This window comes from Castor canadensis, chromosome 4 (assembly GCF_047511655.1).
Source record: "Castor canadensis chromosome 4, mCasCan1.hap1v2, whole genome shotgun sequence".
Lineage (NCBI taxonomy): Eukaryota > Metazoa > Chordata > Mammalia > Rodentia > Castoridae > Castor > Castor canadensis.
In genome coordinates this window covers 28,007,933-28,024,037 of record NC_133389.1, presented here as the reverse complement: position 1 = coordinate 28,024,037, position 16,105 = coordinate 28,007,933, and the positions used below count along the sequence as shown (strand labels likewise).

Sequence of the window (16,105 nt, the reverse complement as noted above, 5' to 3'; positions counted from 1 at the left end):
CCCAGCCAAGCTCCCTCAGAAGGAAAAAGGGAACGTGTTCATTTAGACTCTGGGATCAGTTGGCCAGCTGCTAACTTAGCCCCTGAGCAAGTAAGGAAGTCTTCACTGTAGTGGTGGCAAGGGACTATAAACAGTAGAAAAGCAGCCCAGTGTGGAGACAGGGTGGGAAGTGACTTTGAGGGGGATTATTCTTGCAAGGCACTAAGGACTGTAGTCCCACCAGCCCAGGGACTTCCCGCTGTCCACCCTGCCTCTGCTATGAGTCTTTCTTGAGGCTCAGAATTCTGCAAAAGGGGTCCCAAGGGTGTTCCCCACTGTATGGCTTACCATTGATTAAGGCAAGACTAGGAATAATAAATGAATGTAGCAACAATCACTTAGCAACAATTGAAAGTCAATTGTTTTCTCTGTGGTAACAAACATGTGGAAGATAAAATTGTAAAAATACTACTTACAGTAGCATCCAAAAAATCTAATACCTAAGGAATAAATCCAGTGAGGTATGGGCACAACCTCTGCACTGAGAAGTATTTTAAAAAGTAGAGAATAATCAAAGATTTATGTAAATGGAGATACTATGTTCATAGATAGTGTTAAGATATCTATTTCCCCCAATTTGATCTATAGATTCAATGCAAGCTCAACCAACATCCCAGACAACATCTGCAGTGCATTTGTGTATGTGTGTGTAGAATCTGACAAGTGAGTCTAAAGCTATATGCAACTGCAAAGGACCTAGAATAGTCAAAACAATAATGAAGACGAGCAAAGTTGGAGGAATTACACTACCAGACATTGAGGCTTCTACCTTGAAGCTACAAAAATAAGCAGAGTGGTATAGGTTCAAGGATACACAAAGAGTTCAACAGAGTCCAAAAATAGACACATTCATATATGGTGACTTGTAACAAAGGTTCCACTGCACTTCAGTGGGGGGAAAATGGTGTTTACAATAAATGATGTTGAGTCAACTGGACATCTATATTTTAAAAACTGACCTCTACTCACACTAAAGAAAAATTAATTTGAGGCAGATCATAGACCTACACAGAAACATAAGACAATAAAGCTGCTAAAAGAAATCCTTGAGAATATGTCTTCATGACCTTAACTAAGCAAAGAAGTCCTTTCAGCAGGATAGAAAAGGCACTAACCATTAAACGAAAATACCAGCAAATTGTACTTTATGAAAATTAAGAACTTCTGTTAATCAAAAGATACCATCAAGAGAATGAAAAGGCAAGCCACAGAGTCAGAGAAGATATAAGCAGATAACTCATGTCCAGAATGTACCAAGAAAGACTACAAACAAGAAAAAGACAGACTCATTAATTTAAAAATGGAAATATTTGAGTAGACTTTTCACAAAAGATTATATCAAAATGGTCAACAAATACAAAATTGTACAAACGCAAAATGATAAAACTACAGTGACAGTTCACTACACCAACCAGAATAGCAAAATAAATATTGAGTGTTGGTGGGGATGTGTAGAACCTGGAGCTCTTTTAGATTCTTGGAGACGGCATTCAACTACTTCAAAAGAACATTGGCCCAGACCTGTGAAAACTAAATAGACACATGCCATATAACTCAGCAATCCCACACCCAACACAAAAGATACTGTTGGGTGCCACAAACCTACCAGTAAACATTTCCATAGAAGTTTTTATCGAGATGGTCTTAAGCTAGGAGTGACCCAAATATCCATCAACAGAGAATTGGCAAAAAAAAAAAAAAAAAAAAAAAATGGTGGCAGAGTTAAACCATGGATACAGGCAGAAGAATGATGGGTCTCTTGTCATATTCTACAACATGGACACATCTCAGGGATAAATACAAAAGGAATGAATGGGGCATGATGCCACTTACATGTTCAAAACTGCAAAACTTATCCCATAACAGATATCAGAATAGTAGTTACTTTTGTGTGTGTGTATGGGGGTAGTAACTGGGGTTTTGAAGTCAGGGCTTTGTGCTTGCTAGACAGGTGCTCTACCACTTGAACCATGCCCCCAGCCGTTTTTTGCTTTAGTTATGTGTTGGATAGGATCTCGAGATTTTTGCCCTGGCCAGTCTTGGACCTTGATCTTCCTATCTCCACTTTTGACATAGCTGGGATTATAGGCATGTACCACCATTCCTGGCCTAGCACAGTGGTTGCTCTTGAGGGGGTCCTGGCTAGAGGAGGCAAGAATGAACACTTTAGAATGTTGAGAATGTCTAGTCCATGGTCGTGGGAGGATTCCAAGAGTGTTTACCTGTGTAAACGTTCATCAAGCTGCAGATTTAAGATCTGGCACTTTCCCAAAAAGGTAGAAGGGGGTGGGACTATGGAGTGGGGAGAGGACAGGGCCACAGCCAGACCGGAAAAGACCACAGTGATAAAGGCAGGTGTAACAAGAGCTGACAGCTGACTTTGGTGGCCTTCATTGAGCCCAGGAGCCTTGGGGGACATGACAGGCATTCCAGTAAAGAGGCTAATGCATCAAGGGTCAATTCCAAGCACAAGAAGACAACTTTTACCAGCACCTGCTCCACTTTGAAAGGACAAGAAACAAGAGTGGCTGCTGTGCTTTTGGAACTTGGGCCATGATGTTAAGCTGCCTCCATGGGAAGAGGACACAGACACAGACACTGGGGACCACAACAGTCTCCATCCCTGTCCCTAGTTTACATCAAGTATTAGCTAGTCTAGAGGAAATTAGTAAAGCAATTTTTTCCCTTTTAAAGAACTGGGATATACAAACTTACCTCTCTCTAACTTTTTATTCCCAGGAGAGAAGGGGGGTGGGGGATCTCAGTTGGCATGGAGCCTGGAGCCTGGAGCCTTACCAGATAAGAAAGATGTGGCTTTCTGTTTCATTTAACTCCTGTTGGCTCCTTACCACTTCCAGCCACTAACTGTGGAAACTGCCACCAGTCCCAGGAGGGCTTTGTCAACACTTCTTTTCATCTCTGCCATACATTTGTGCTCCGTAGCCTGACCTAGAAGCCCTTGTCAACTTCAGCTCACAAACCCCTTTCCAACATTTTGGACTCTAAATGGCTTTGCAATTGCCACTTCCTTATTTCAATTCCTTTCCCCATGTAATTTGTGATTTTCTGGTATTTGTTTGCTTTTAGCAATGCAACAATCTGGCTTTACTCCCCCACCCCAGTCACTTCTATTAGGGTGGCTCTAAAATCTGTTTGGCGTTGCTCTCCATCTGTCCCATGAGCAGTGTTGCTGTACTCCACATTATACTGTTTAAAAATAAAGTCGGAAAAGTAACAACCAAATAGATGACAGCCTGGCAAAAACAGCAGCTGTTGCTCATAAGGCAAAATAGAAAATATTCCCCTGGATGTATATAGAAAGAGATGGATACCAAAGAGCGAGAGAATGAAGAGGCCTTGGCTGATGGGGTGTTGTTTAGGCCTCTCTGATACTGAGGAGATAGTGGATGCTTTGTGCTGGCCCCTTTCTCAGACTTTGGGTTGCAAGTGGGAAATGCACAAGTCTGAAGAGTCTGAAGGGGCAGCTGGTGTGAGGGAGCCTCTAAGTTTTGCACCCTGATCCAGGTACCAGTTAGATCCAAAGCAAGTCAACAAGTCTCCATGTTGGAGCAGATACAACAATGAATTTCACATCAATTCTGCCTTTGGCAAGCTTCAATTTTAGCTGAGCTTGCAAAACACATTTAACAAAAGTCCACAATAAAATTTGTTTAAAAATTTAAGTTATATGACACCAAAAGCACAAACGACAAAAGAAAAAAACATTGGACTTTATCAAAATTGAAAATGTTTGTTCTTCAATGGACATTGAGAAAGTGACAGGCAACTCACAGAATGGGAGAAAATATTTGCAAATCACTTACCTGATAAGGTAGTTGCATCTAGAATAGGTAAATAACTTTTAGAACACAAAAATAAAAAGGCAGCTGTGCACCAGTGGCTCACACCTATAATCCTAGCTACTCAGGAAGCAGAGATCAGGAGAATTACAGTTCAAGGCCAGCCTGGGCAAATAGTTTATGAGACCCTATCTTGAAAAGTCCCATCACAAAAAAGGGACTGGTGGAATGGCTCAAGGTACAGGCCCTGAGTTCAAACCCCAGTCCACAAATAAATAAATAAAATAAAAAATAAAAAGACAATCCAATTTTTAAATATGGTCCAGGATCTGAATACACATTTCTCCAAAGAAGACCTGCAAATAGACAATAATAGATGGGTATGTTGGTGTATACCTGTAATTCCAGCACTTGGCGGGGTGGGGGGGGGGTTGGGGGGGGTGGGCAAAAGCAGGAGGATTGTGACTTTGAGGCTAGCTGGGGCTACAAAGAGAATTAAGGCCAGCCTGGGCTACAAAAATGAAACTGTTTCAAAAAAACAAAACACCAATGCCAAAAACTCAAATGGCCAATAAGCATATAAGCAGATGCTCACCATCATTAGCCACCAGGGAAATGCAAATCAAACCCACAATGAGAGCCCCTTACGCAACCATTAGGATGGCTAGAATCAACAAGTCAGCTAATAGCAAATATGGACACGAATGTGAAGTTAAGTCCTCAAGCACTGCTGGTGGGAATGGAAAATGGCACAGTCATCTTGGAGGACAGCCTGCCAATTACTCAAAGAGTTAAATACAGTTACCATGTGAGCAGAAATGAAAATATGTGTCACCCATAGCAGCAACATTCAAAGTAGCCCGAATTGGAAACAAAGGACCATCAACTGATGAATGGATAAGTAAAAGCAAGATATTCATGCAACAGAATATTGTCCAGCCTTAAAAAGGGATGAAATTCTGAGCCTGCCACAACATGGACGAACCTTAAAAACATGCAAATTCAAAAAGAGCCAATCACAAAAGACCACATATTATATGACTCTCCTTACATGAAATGTCCAGAACAGGCAAATCTGTAGAAACAAAAAGTAGATGAGTTGGTTGTCAAGGACTAGAAGGAGGGGAAGGTAGGGAGTGACTGCTAATGAGTATGGGGTATATTTGTGGGGTGACTTAAATGCTCTGGAATTACATAGTGGTGATAGTTTCCCAAGTCCACGAATATACTAAAAACCATTAAATTATATGCTTTAAGTGAGTGTATTGCACACTATGTGAGTTATATCTCAATTAGGCTGTTTAAGGAAAAAAATCCATGAAGTTCTTATGGAGAGAGAAAAGCCAGAATAACCAACTCAGCATTGAAGAAGAAAACAAAGTTGTTGGTCTGAAACTAACTGCTTTTAAGACTTCCTATAACGTTACTGTAATCAAGACAGTGGAATATTGGTGAAATAACTGACAAATAGAACAATGGAACAGAATAGAGAGTCCAGACGTAGGCCCTCATAAGTACAGCCAACTGATCTCTGGCAACAGAGTAAAGGCTGTCTTTTCAACGAACAGTGCTGGGACGAGTGACATCACAAGCGAACAGTGAGTGGAATCTAGACCCAAACCTTATACTCTTCACCAAATTGAAACAGATCATAGGCCTAAATGTAAACCTGTGGAGCCCCTGGAAGAAAATGTCCTTGACCTTGGAAATGACAATCACAGTTTACATACAGTACCACAATCCATCAAAGATAAGCTTCAATTTGTTATTGTGCAAGTTTCATCCTGTGAAAGGTACTGCCCAGATATTGAGAAGGCAAGCCACAAACTGGAAGAAAATATTTGCAAAAGACATTTCTGATAAACAACTGGTATCCAAAATATGTAAAAGACTCTTAAAATGGCACAATAAGAAATGAACACTCCAATTAAAAATGGGCAACAGACCTGAACTGACACTTCATCAAGGAAGAGTTTCAGATGTTAAGTAAGCATATGAAAAGCTGCTTGACATTAAACATCATTAGAGAATTGTGGATTAAAAATGATAAATGTCATTATAGAACAAATCCAAAATACTGACAACACCAAATCCTGAGGAGGACAAGGAGAAACAGGAACCCTCATTCATGCTGGTGGGCGTGCTAAATGGTAAGGCTACTTTGGAAGTCATCTTGGTAGTTCCTTACTAAACTAAACACTCTTAATATAAGATCCAATTCCTTGTCATTTGCCCAAATGAGTGGAATCTTATGTCTACCCCAAAACCCCTGCACACAGGTGTTTTAGCAACTTCATTCATAATTTCCAAAACTTGGGAGCAACAGATGCCTTCAGAAGACAAAAGGGTAAATAAACTGTAGTACACCCTGATAGTGGAATCTTACTGAATGCTGAAAAGAAGCAAGCTACAAAGCCATGAAAATACATGCAGGAAACGTAAATGCGTATTGCTAAGTGAAAGAAGCCATTCTCAAAAGGCTATACAACAGATGATTGCAGCTATGTGACACTATGAGAAGTGTAAAACTGAGGTACAGTAAAAAAGATTTGCATCACCGGAGTCTAGGGTGAAGGGAGCAATGAATAGGTGGAGACAAGAGTTTTAGGGCAGCAAATATGATGAAGGGGGATAGACATGGCAAATCCAAAGAATGGTCAACTCCAGCAAGCTCAAGGTAAACCATGGACTTTGAATGATAATAATGCCTTGATGTTAGGTTCACCGATTGTAACAAATTGATGGGGAATTATGATAATGGGGGAGGTTGTGGAGACAGAGGCTGTATGGAAAACCTCTGTACCTTCTGCTCAATTTTGTTGAGAACCTGAAAATTCTCTTAGAAAATGATTTATTATTTTTTGAAAATCCAAGCCAAGAGAAGAGATGGGATGAGTTAGGTAATGACTCATCACTCAGTGGCTGGTATAGCAGGATGGGTAGAAGGCCAGAGCAGACAGCAGTGCCCTAAACCAGGGGGACATGGCTGTCTTAAAGAAGAGATAGAATTTGAAAAGGTGAGTCAATGCAGCTGTGGGGCAGGAGGACATAGACCAAGTTTAAGGAATGCCCCAGATGCTCCTCTCTGCAACTTCGGGCTAGACCATCAGTATGTGTGGGGGCCCCAGAGCCCCTCAATCAGAACTCTAGACCTATGTGAGACCTGGCTCAGACCCACAAGGGGAGGGCCTTTCCTCTGCAGAAGGTAAGGATTGCATCTTTGTTCTGCAATTCCTTAGGCTTGCACGCTTGCCTGGCTCCTTGCTCCTATGGGGCCCAGCACTCCTTCACCCAGAGAACATGGTCCTTTCCTAGGTAAGATAACCTAGGCCCAGTGATGAGGAGCAGATGGACTGTGACTCATTCAATTTCCAGGCGTTCTTCATATTTGAGGTGCCAGGACATGGGGCAGGCACCTAGTAGAGGGACAGAGTGCTATACAGAGGACTAGGATGGCGTGGTGTGTGAGCTGATCATGGTCACTCTGGATTTGTCAGGAAAGGCTGGTCACATGGGAGCAGAGACCTGGTACTTTCTCAGCAGGAGCAGCCAACTCCAAGATCTTTTGGAAAGAACATGGTTGGTGTGTGTCAAAGGAACAGAACACAGGCCTGGTGGCTTTACAGCCTGGACATGATCCCCAATGCCATTGTCCCTTAACCTTCTCAATCAGCAGGGTTTTGTTCTTGACTATGCAGCTCTATTCTGACTTTATTCTCTCTATTCTGCAAGCCACCAATCTCAGAAAATTCACTTTACCAGGAAAGCTCGCTGCGGGAGGACCTTCAGTGATGGGTCAAGTCACTCCTGAGTTGATGTTTTCATGAGTAAAACTAGAATGTCCCGCAAATGCATAGTGGGACCCGCTCTTGCTCTGGGTCTTACTGTGTTAGATGACCTCTCCTGCCCAGCCCACGCGGGCAGGACAAATAGAATGCCCCCAATAATATCTCTGTGTTATCAGAATACCCTGCACTCATTAGCATCTCATTAATCTTGACATAAATGAAGCAAACACCTTGACTGCATCAAATCCAAAAGGAAAGCATTTTAGACAACAGTAAGGAGAACAGAGCACAAGACCACCATGTGCTTTATCCAGATTTATTAGCTTCTTTTTATGTGCACTGGTTCTGACTATTCTGACCAGAGAGTGGTGAGCCCAGAGGATTAAAGGACACGCTGGAAAACTGGGGCATTGAGGGGACCTGGGGCTAGAGTCAGACGGCTCCCGGGTGATAATCAGCATGCAAGATCCGCTCTCTGGGCTGAGTGTTCACATATGGGTGGCTCCATGGGCTATCAAAATGTAAAGCTGGCATGAGAAATGGCCTCCAAACACACAGCTGTGACAATGTGTGTGACAAATGAAGGACTCGTTGTGTCTCTGTGCACCCTATGGTGAGTGTGGGCACTGTGTACGGATGCTGGAAGGCTTGTGAGCACTTCCAGGTGCTTGCTGTACACTTGGCTTGGAAAGATTAGTATCTCCTTTCCCTCCAAGCCTTTTTTGGGGGGCAGCATTGAGGGTGAGAGGTGGGACAGAGTCTCTCTTTATTGCTTTGGTTGGCCTTGAACTCATTATGTAGCCCAAGCTGGCATCAAACTCATGATTCTTCTGCCTCAGCTTCCCAAGTGCTTCCCAGCGCAGGAGATGTCATCTAACACAGTAAGGCCCAGAGCAAGGGCAGGTCCCACTATGCATTTGCGGGACATTCTAGTTTTACTTTTATTGTGTAAAATGTATATAACATAAAGCTTTACGTTGTCACCACTTTTGCATATATGGTGGGATTAAGTACATGTTAAGTTCAGTGTTACTGAGCACATACACATTGCCATGTGACTACCGCCACCCTCTAGAGTGTTTTTCATCTCTCCAATGCAGCATTAGTGGTATAGTAGTGAGCGGAGCTGCCTTCCAGACTTAAACTCTGTTAACCAATAACTGCCATTCTCCTCTGCCCCCAACCCCTGGCAACCACCATTCCTCCTGTCCCTATGAACTTGACTGTTCTAGGTCACTCTTGTAAGTGGAATCACACAGTATTTTGTCTTTTTGTGGCTGGCTTATTCCTCTGCATGACATTCTCAAGGTTCATTCATCTATGTTCATGCATCAGAATTTCCTATTTAAGACTGAATAATATTCCAGTGCAAGGATATACCACATCTTATTGATCCATTCACCTGTCAGTGGACATTTGGGTTGCCTCCACCTTTTGACCTCCGTGAATAGTGCTGTTCTGAACGTGGGTGTACAAAAATCCGTTTGAGTCTCCGCTTTTGGTTTTTTTGGATATTGCTAGAATTGCTGGACGGTATGGTCTCTGAGTTTATTTTTAATTACCTGTTGTATATAAGCGTTTTTAAAATTCAGAATGTTACCAGTTGTTTTTTGAAGTGGGTGCAGCAATAAATGACAAATAAAATTAATTTCCCCCAAGATCTGGGTTTAAATGGCCAATCCTGAGTGAGTTGGGCTCACAGAATCCTGTTCCCAGTCATTGTTTGATCTTAACATTAGCAGACCCGTGGGGGACATCCAAGTCATCCTCACTGGGTGCAGTTCTCCCTCCACAGTGCCAGCACACACAGTGGTCCTCCACCTCACTAAGATTACCCCCAGCATCTGGGCAATCACCACCTTGGCAGGCAGCTGATTTCCCTGTGGGCAGCTTTGATTGCTTTTAAGGTTCTTTTTGTGCTGAAGAGAAATTTGTTTTCTCAGCTCTGGCAGTGAGAAGGAAGATCTATTCTGGGATTCACAGGGCACTGGGGAAGCCTGAGGGGGTAGAGCTGCCATGCCTGGTCTCCAAGGCTCTGGTCTTGTGGAGAAAGTGGCAACTGACACACTAAATCACTTACATAACTGAACAGAACCAGCTGGTTAGGAGACAAAGAAGCTGGGCAGAGATAGCAGGGCAGTAATGGGAAGGTAGAGAGGGAGCAAAGAGGTTGATGTCCTTGGTGCTCACTTCCTGGGGGCAAAGGACATGGGTGTGATAGAAGGTGGTGCTGCACCCCCACCACCCCCAAACCTAGGTCTCCAAATCTCTTGTGATCTGGACCCATTTTCCAGAGTAAGTAGAAAGGCTTTCATGGCTTCCCAGCATGACTTCTCAGTAGGAAGCTCCTCTTCCCTTTAGCCCATGAACCTTCCATTCTGAGCCTTCTAACTCCACCTGCAGCCCTGTGGAATCCGTGCCTCCCATCGGTCCCACATTCCTGCTATCATGACACCCTCACCATGTGTTGTGGTTGAACTGCGTCCACCCCAAATTTGCATATGGAAGTTTTAAGGCCAAGTGCCTGGACTGGACTGAGGGAAGCTGGGATCCAAATCCTAACAGCTCAGCCCGATGGATGCAGCAGCAGGAGCACGAGGTGAGCCATCTGCCCGGGTGGCCCCACCACCCAGGACCAGCCTCCAGATCCCAGCACTTTTTCTTCTCCTGCACAGCTCACACTGCCAGCTTCTGCCCCCAGACGCTGCCCTGAGCTCACTCTCCTGGCAAAATCTGGCTTCAGCTAGCCAGGGAAACTGATGATAATGACCATAACTCCTAACGAGAGCTGACGTCATGCAGGGCCCTGCTCCAAGCATCCACATGTGTTAATCCACTGACTCCCAGAGGCCTCTCTGTAAGGCAGGTTCTGTTATTGCCCCTGTGTTCTAGGTAGGGACAATTGAGAAGAGGAACAAAGAAACCCCAGATGCGGGCCACTTCACTGAGGTACATAGTCCCCTCCCAGGTCATACAACTGGATATGGTGGGGAAAGGGTTCAGGGCCAGGCAGCAAGTTCCAGAGCTCTACGTGCAAATCCACACTAGAATTTGTAGTGGAGTCTGCATTTTGACAGGGGCAATGCTGGCCTCACGGAAAGGGCACCTCAAATGGAGGCAGGTGGGTACAGCAGCAGAGTGGAGGGGGAGAGATATCAGAGCAGGGGTCTGCTCATACTGCATTTGGTCCTCAGCACAGTGGGGAAGAGTGAAATCTGCAGGGTGAGTGGGCAGGTCCTTGCTCCAGGGTCAGAGCAGAGGATGGGTGGGGAGAATGAGGCAGAGAGACTGGTTAAGAGGTGAAGGCAATAGAGCAAGATGAAAGCCAAGGCAGAAGAATAACAAAGAGGCCCCCAAATGTCTTCGATGGCACCCCCAGGAAGACACCTGGCCCTGGAGTACTGTCCAACATTGTCCCCATCAGCTTCTGTAATCAACAGATGTGGTGCAGAGCCCATCGTCTGCTGCTGAGGGGCCTGGTGGACCTGATAACATCTGTTCCTGGAGCAAGGAGCCAAGGCTCAGCCTTCTCCAAGCTCATGTACTTGGAAATGGGAAGGCGCCAGTGCCAGACACCTCTGAAGTCAGAGCACAGTGAGGTTCACAAACAGTGGGTTCGGCCTGGATGGCATTTTGGGTTCTATACAGATCAGGAGCAGAGGAGAGAAACAAAGGAACCTCAGCCACAGGCCACTTCACCGAGGCCCAGTCCCAGTGCCAGCAGTGGTGCTGAGCAGGGGTCCTACAGCTGTAGGACCCAGGGCTGCCTCTAGAGAACAAAGATGTACCTGGAACCCAAACCACCAGGGCCCCCAAGCTACTGAGTTCATACTGATCTTATATCTAAGAATCCAGGAGCCCAACCTGGGGCTGTAGGATTCCAGAACTGAATCCAGGTTCTGCAGAAATGAGTACATCAACCAACAGCTGACAATAATGGTAGCTCAAATTTAACAAGTGCTTCACGTATGTGAACCCATTGGGCTAGCCCAATTAAGCAAATACTGTCAGCTTCACTGCCCAGCTGAGAAAGTGAAGACCCAGAGAGGTAAAGTCACATGGAGGCCCTCGCATATCAGGTAAGCAAGAGGACCTGGATCAGACCCAGTCAATGGGCTCACAGCCTCCACCTCTTGCCTCCTGCTACTGCCCGGTTCCCTGCAGGCTGCCTCAGCCTCACCCACACTTCCTTTATCCTTATGCTGTCGCCCTGAAGGCATCCTGTGACCCCAGGAGGCTGTCCAGGACGCAAAGAACAGACTGATGAGGTCTGCTGCTGCTCTTGCCAGCCTCCATCCTGGATGATCCTGGAACTTAAATGGCACTCAGGCCAGGTGAGAGGCCTATGCCTAAGGTCATGCCAGATTGGGTAGAGGGTGGGAGGAGAAGCAGCTCATGCTTACAACAGGACTGTGTTTTCATGAGAGCCCGCCAGAATTACAAGGCATTTCGTGTCTGTTCTCTTCAGGCGAATAGAGGTGGTATCACTCCTGCTAATCAGCTGGGGGAAATTAAGGCTCATGGAGCTGAGTACTTACCTGTGGCCTTCCAAAGCTGATCCTGGGCACTCCCCTGGGGCAATGCCCATCCCGCCATGTAGCTGGAGGGAAAGGTTGAGCCTTCGCATAGAGACACAGGGCACGAGGGGGCTATTCCTGTTTGAGGATGTGTTCATTTGAGGATGGGCCAAGCTGGGCCCATCATCACAATTTATGAACCGCTGCCCCTTCACTCCTGAAGCTCATGAGTCTCCCCCGGCTTTCATCGCTCCTCAGACTAGCAGGCCACCAGCTCTTATCCCCCTACTCTGAGCCCAAAGGAACTCCATGGAGGCATAGAGAAATCTGAAAAGGGAAGGGAGAGGCAAAGATAGGGCTAGAACAGCTAGGTGTAGAGTCCCTGCCTGTGGCTGGCAGTCCTGACCCACATTCTGAGATAGCAACCCCCATACCCACGCTCTGCAGCAGCCACATTTGAAACACCACCCCAAGATAAATTACTGGCAGGATTCCAGGCAGATGGCTGCCTGTGACTACACACGGAGCCCCGTGCACAGAGCTCCTGGCTTCTTAGGAAGAGCTGGGGGATGGTCTTACACTGGGGTTGGCAGCAGCAGGAAGGAATGGGCAGGCACACGCCCAGGACAGCTTTGAGACCCAGTAGTGTGTAGACCTGCTTCCTGGCCATAGGTGATAGGTTGGCCTCAGTAAAGGCCCCCAAATAAGAGAAGAGGTGTCAGGATAGAGGCGATGGTTTTCCTCATCCAAATCCCACTGGCATAGCCTAGAAACTCAGGGACTTCAGCCCTGGGATCACCATGAGTTAGCGGGTGAAAAGACGTCACGGGATACACAAAGATAGCGCAATCACTGACCTTCATAGGAAATGGGGGAGTGGAGGACACACTTTGGGGATCTAGACTATTTCTTCTACTTGAACACATTGCAAAGGGCCTTTTGGTTGGAAAAACCCTGGCCACATGGGTGCATGTGTGAGGCAAATAGGAGAGGTGGAGATATGTTGTACCTTACTTCTTCCATGGGTTGGCCATACAAAGACATGGCCAGAAGCCTATGTCTTAAGTCCAGTTCTGCTACTATGACTTTGGGCAAGTCACTTACCCTCCTTGAACCTCAAGTTCTTCATCTATAAAATGGGAAAACTGCCTGTTTTCTCCATCCATCCCAACTGGTGGGTCTCAGGAAGAGGATCTGTTTATTGTTTTCTTGCCTAATGGCCAGCACCCCTATGATTTATAAACATAGGTGACTCATGTGTCTGGAAATCACATTTCCCAGACAACCTTGAAGATAAAAGTGGCTAACAGAATACAGGAAATAGTTTCTGGATGGGACCTCCAAAATGCCCTATAAAAGTTGTGATACCTGGAACTCCAGCAGCCATCTTAGACCATGAAAATGCTAAGGCAAGAATGGTAGAACAGAGTAAATGAAGTCCCAGATAACTGTGGGTATTTTATACTAGCCCTGAAATACCCACCTACATGAGAAAAAAAATTCTTTGTAATTTTTTAAGTCATTATTGTCTATGGTCTCTGTTACTAGCAGCTGAATACAGTGTCTAAGGGCTACTGGACCTGCATGTGTTTATACAAACAAATACTCATACAAATCCGGGTCCCACAGCTCAGCACTCTTAACCACGAACAGCACAAAAGCCTACTAAAGTCACAAATCTAAAACTAGTGAAGAAGTCCCAAAACACAGAGCTGATTAATAAGACTAAAGAGTGCTAGAAGCATGGGGGGGAAGGAGCTGCCATCAGCACAAGGAGTGGTGGAGAGTCCATGTGACAGAAGAAAGCCAAGAACGGAGACTGCAGAGGCCAGGGAGGGCCTCCAATGGGGAGAGGAGGCAGACAGGACCACGGATTAGACAACAGTTCCACGACAGCTCAGAGCCCCTGGCATCCCTGTCTTTAACTAAATGCAAACCATGCTGAGAACAGTTTTCTGGAACATTCAGTGTGGGATGCTAACATGAGGGGCTCTGTCTGACTGGTCTAGGTTCTAACACCAGCACCACTGCTTTCTATCATGGCAAGTCAGTTAACCTTGCTAGGCCTTTACCTCAGTCCATGAATTGGGGAGGAACACAGTTGTCATTCAGAGTTGCTATGAATTACAGGTGATGGACGTAAACCTACACATTTTACCCGGCACTAGGCACACAGTAAAAGCCCAATAAATAACAGCTAAATGGTCTGAACACAGTGTACAGTAAAGGAAGTTGTAGTGAAGTTGTTAAACTGGGTTCTATATACTCTGCCAACTCAGGCAGCTTACTTTTCCATCCAAATTGCTAAAATATTTCAGTGACTTAAAGTTTATTCATCAGTTAAGCATGAGTTTATCCACTGGTTGCAACATTCCCTTTGTGTCATTTCTGATTTCTCTCTTGCCAGTCCAGGTGCCCCAGGTGGTTTCGTGTCCAGGAGGCAGGTGCGAATGTCTTTGCTCTATTACACACACATGCCTGTAGGCCTGAACACAAACAGACCCCACCCACAATCCACTTCTCCACCCTGCCCCCCCACAGCTATTATCTGCTTCATCTGATGGGTTAATACAACTATATTGGAGATTAGGAAATGGAAGAGAGAGGGAACTGGGGAGAGAGATGGAGAGGGAGAGGGTGAGAATGAACAATCACAGGGACCCAAGCCCTCTGGGGACTGCCCAGTGCCTTTCAGACAATAAGGAAACTAGGTCTGCTTTGGGTAGTGTGGTTGGCTGTTTGCTCAATTGTGGTTGCAATAATTCCTTCCATGGCACACACAGGCCTCCTTGCAATGTGACTTTGTCACCCCTCCCATTAGATGTAGAGGCTGGTTTTCTAGCACTTGAGCGTAGACACGCCTGTGACTTGCTTGGACCAACAGAATGCAGAACGTGTGAGTCAGCTTTGTGTCACTATAAAAAATAACTGAGTTCATCAACCTATAAAGATAAAGAGAAAAGGTTATTTTGGCTCACAGTTTTGGAGGTTTTAATCCTTGCTCAATTGGTCTTGTCAATTTTGGGCCTGTGGCGAGGCAGCACATCACAGCAGGAGTGTATAATGGAGCAAAACAGCTCACCTGTGGTCACAGAGCAAAAGAAAAAGACTGGGTCCTACAATCCTCTTCAAGGGCACATCTCCATGACCTAATATCTCCCACTAGGCCCCAGTGCTTAAAGGTTCTACCACTCTTAATAGTGCCATGGTCTAGGGACAAGCCTCTATCTAACACATGGACTTTGGTGAATATTCCAGATCCAAACTACAGCCCAGTGGAGGTGACTGTGCAACTTCTGAGTCCAGGACTCTTGCAGCTTCTGCTTTCTTCCTCTTAGCACATCCGTGCCACATACTGCTAGCCTCCTTAAGAACAAGAGACGGAGAAGCCCGGTCATCTCAAGCTGTCCCAGCTGAGTCCTGACAGTTAAGTGACCCCAAGAACACTATATGAAGTCCATCCAGATTGCTGACCATAGGACAGTATCTTGTAACTGATTATTGTTTTAAACCACTAAGTTTTGGGGCTAATTTTTTCACAGCCATAGATAACCAATATAGGTGGAGCCCTCCATCCAGGAAACATCTCCAGCATGTGTTTTTCCCCAAGATTTTCTGTCTCCAGATATCAGGCAATCACTTCCCCCAAAGGGCTCTCTTCCCATTTTGGTTTTCATTTTCTCCCAGCTCTCAGTCCTAGCTACTTGGATCAGGAGGATCATGGTTCAAGACCAGTCCAGTCAACTAATTTTCAAGACCCCATCTTAAAAATAACCAGAATAAAATGGACTGGAGGTGTGGCTCAAGTGGTAGAGCACCTGCTTTGCAAGTGCAAAGCCCTGAGTTCAAACCCCAGTCCCAAGAACAACAAAAAGATGGTATGTTGTTAAGGAGACAAGGACACCCATCACAATGAAAGACCTTTACACAATGGGAGGGCTGGAAAGTCAGCTTGTAGAGA

General features: G+C 45.3%; 1 protein-coding gene across 3 annotated transcripts in view; it reads right to left on the bottom strand.

Annotated features, from left to right (window-relative positions):
• Positions 1-16,105, bottom strand: part of Zbtb7c (zinc finger and BTB domain containing 7C) — a 326,604-nt gene that overhangs the window by 157,029 nt on the left and 153,470 nt on the right. The window contains exon 3 of one of the 3 annotated variants that reach the window (XM_074069858.1): positions 15,123-15,226. The exons of the other annotated variants lie outside the window; for them this stretch is intronic. The gene's annotated coding sequence lies outside the window, so the exon portion shown is untranslated. The remainder of the gene's footprint in view (positions 1-15,122; positions 15,227-16,105) is intronic. 3 annotated transcript variants of the gene reach the window in all.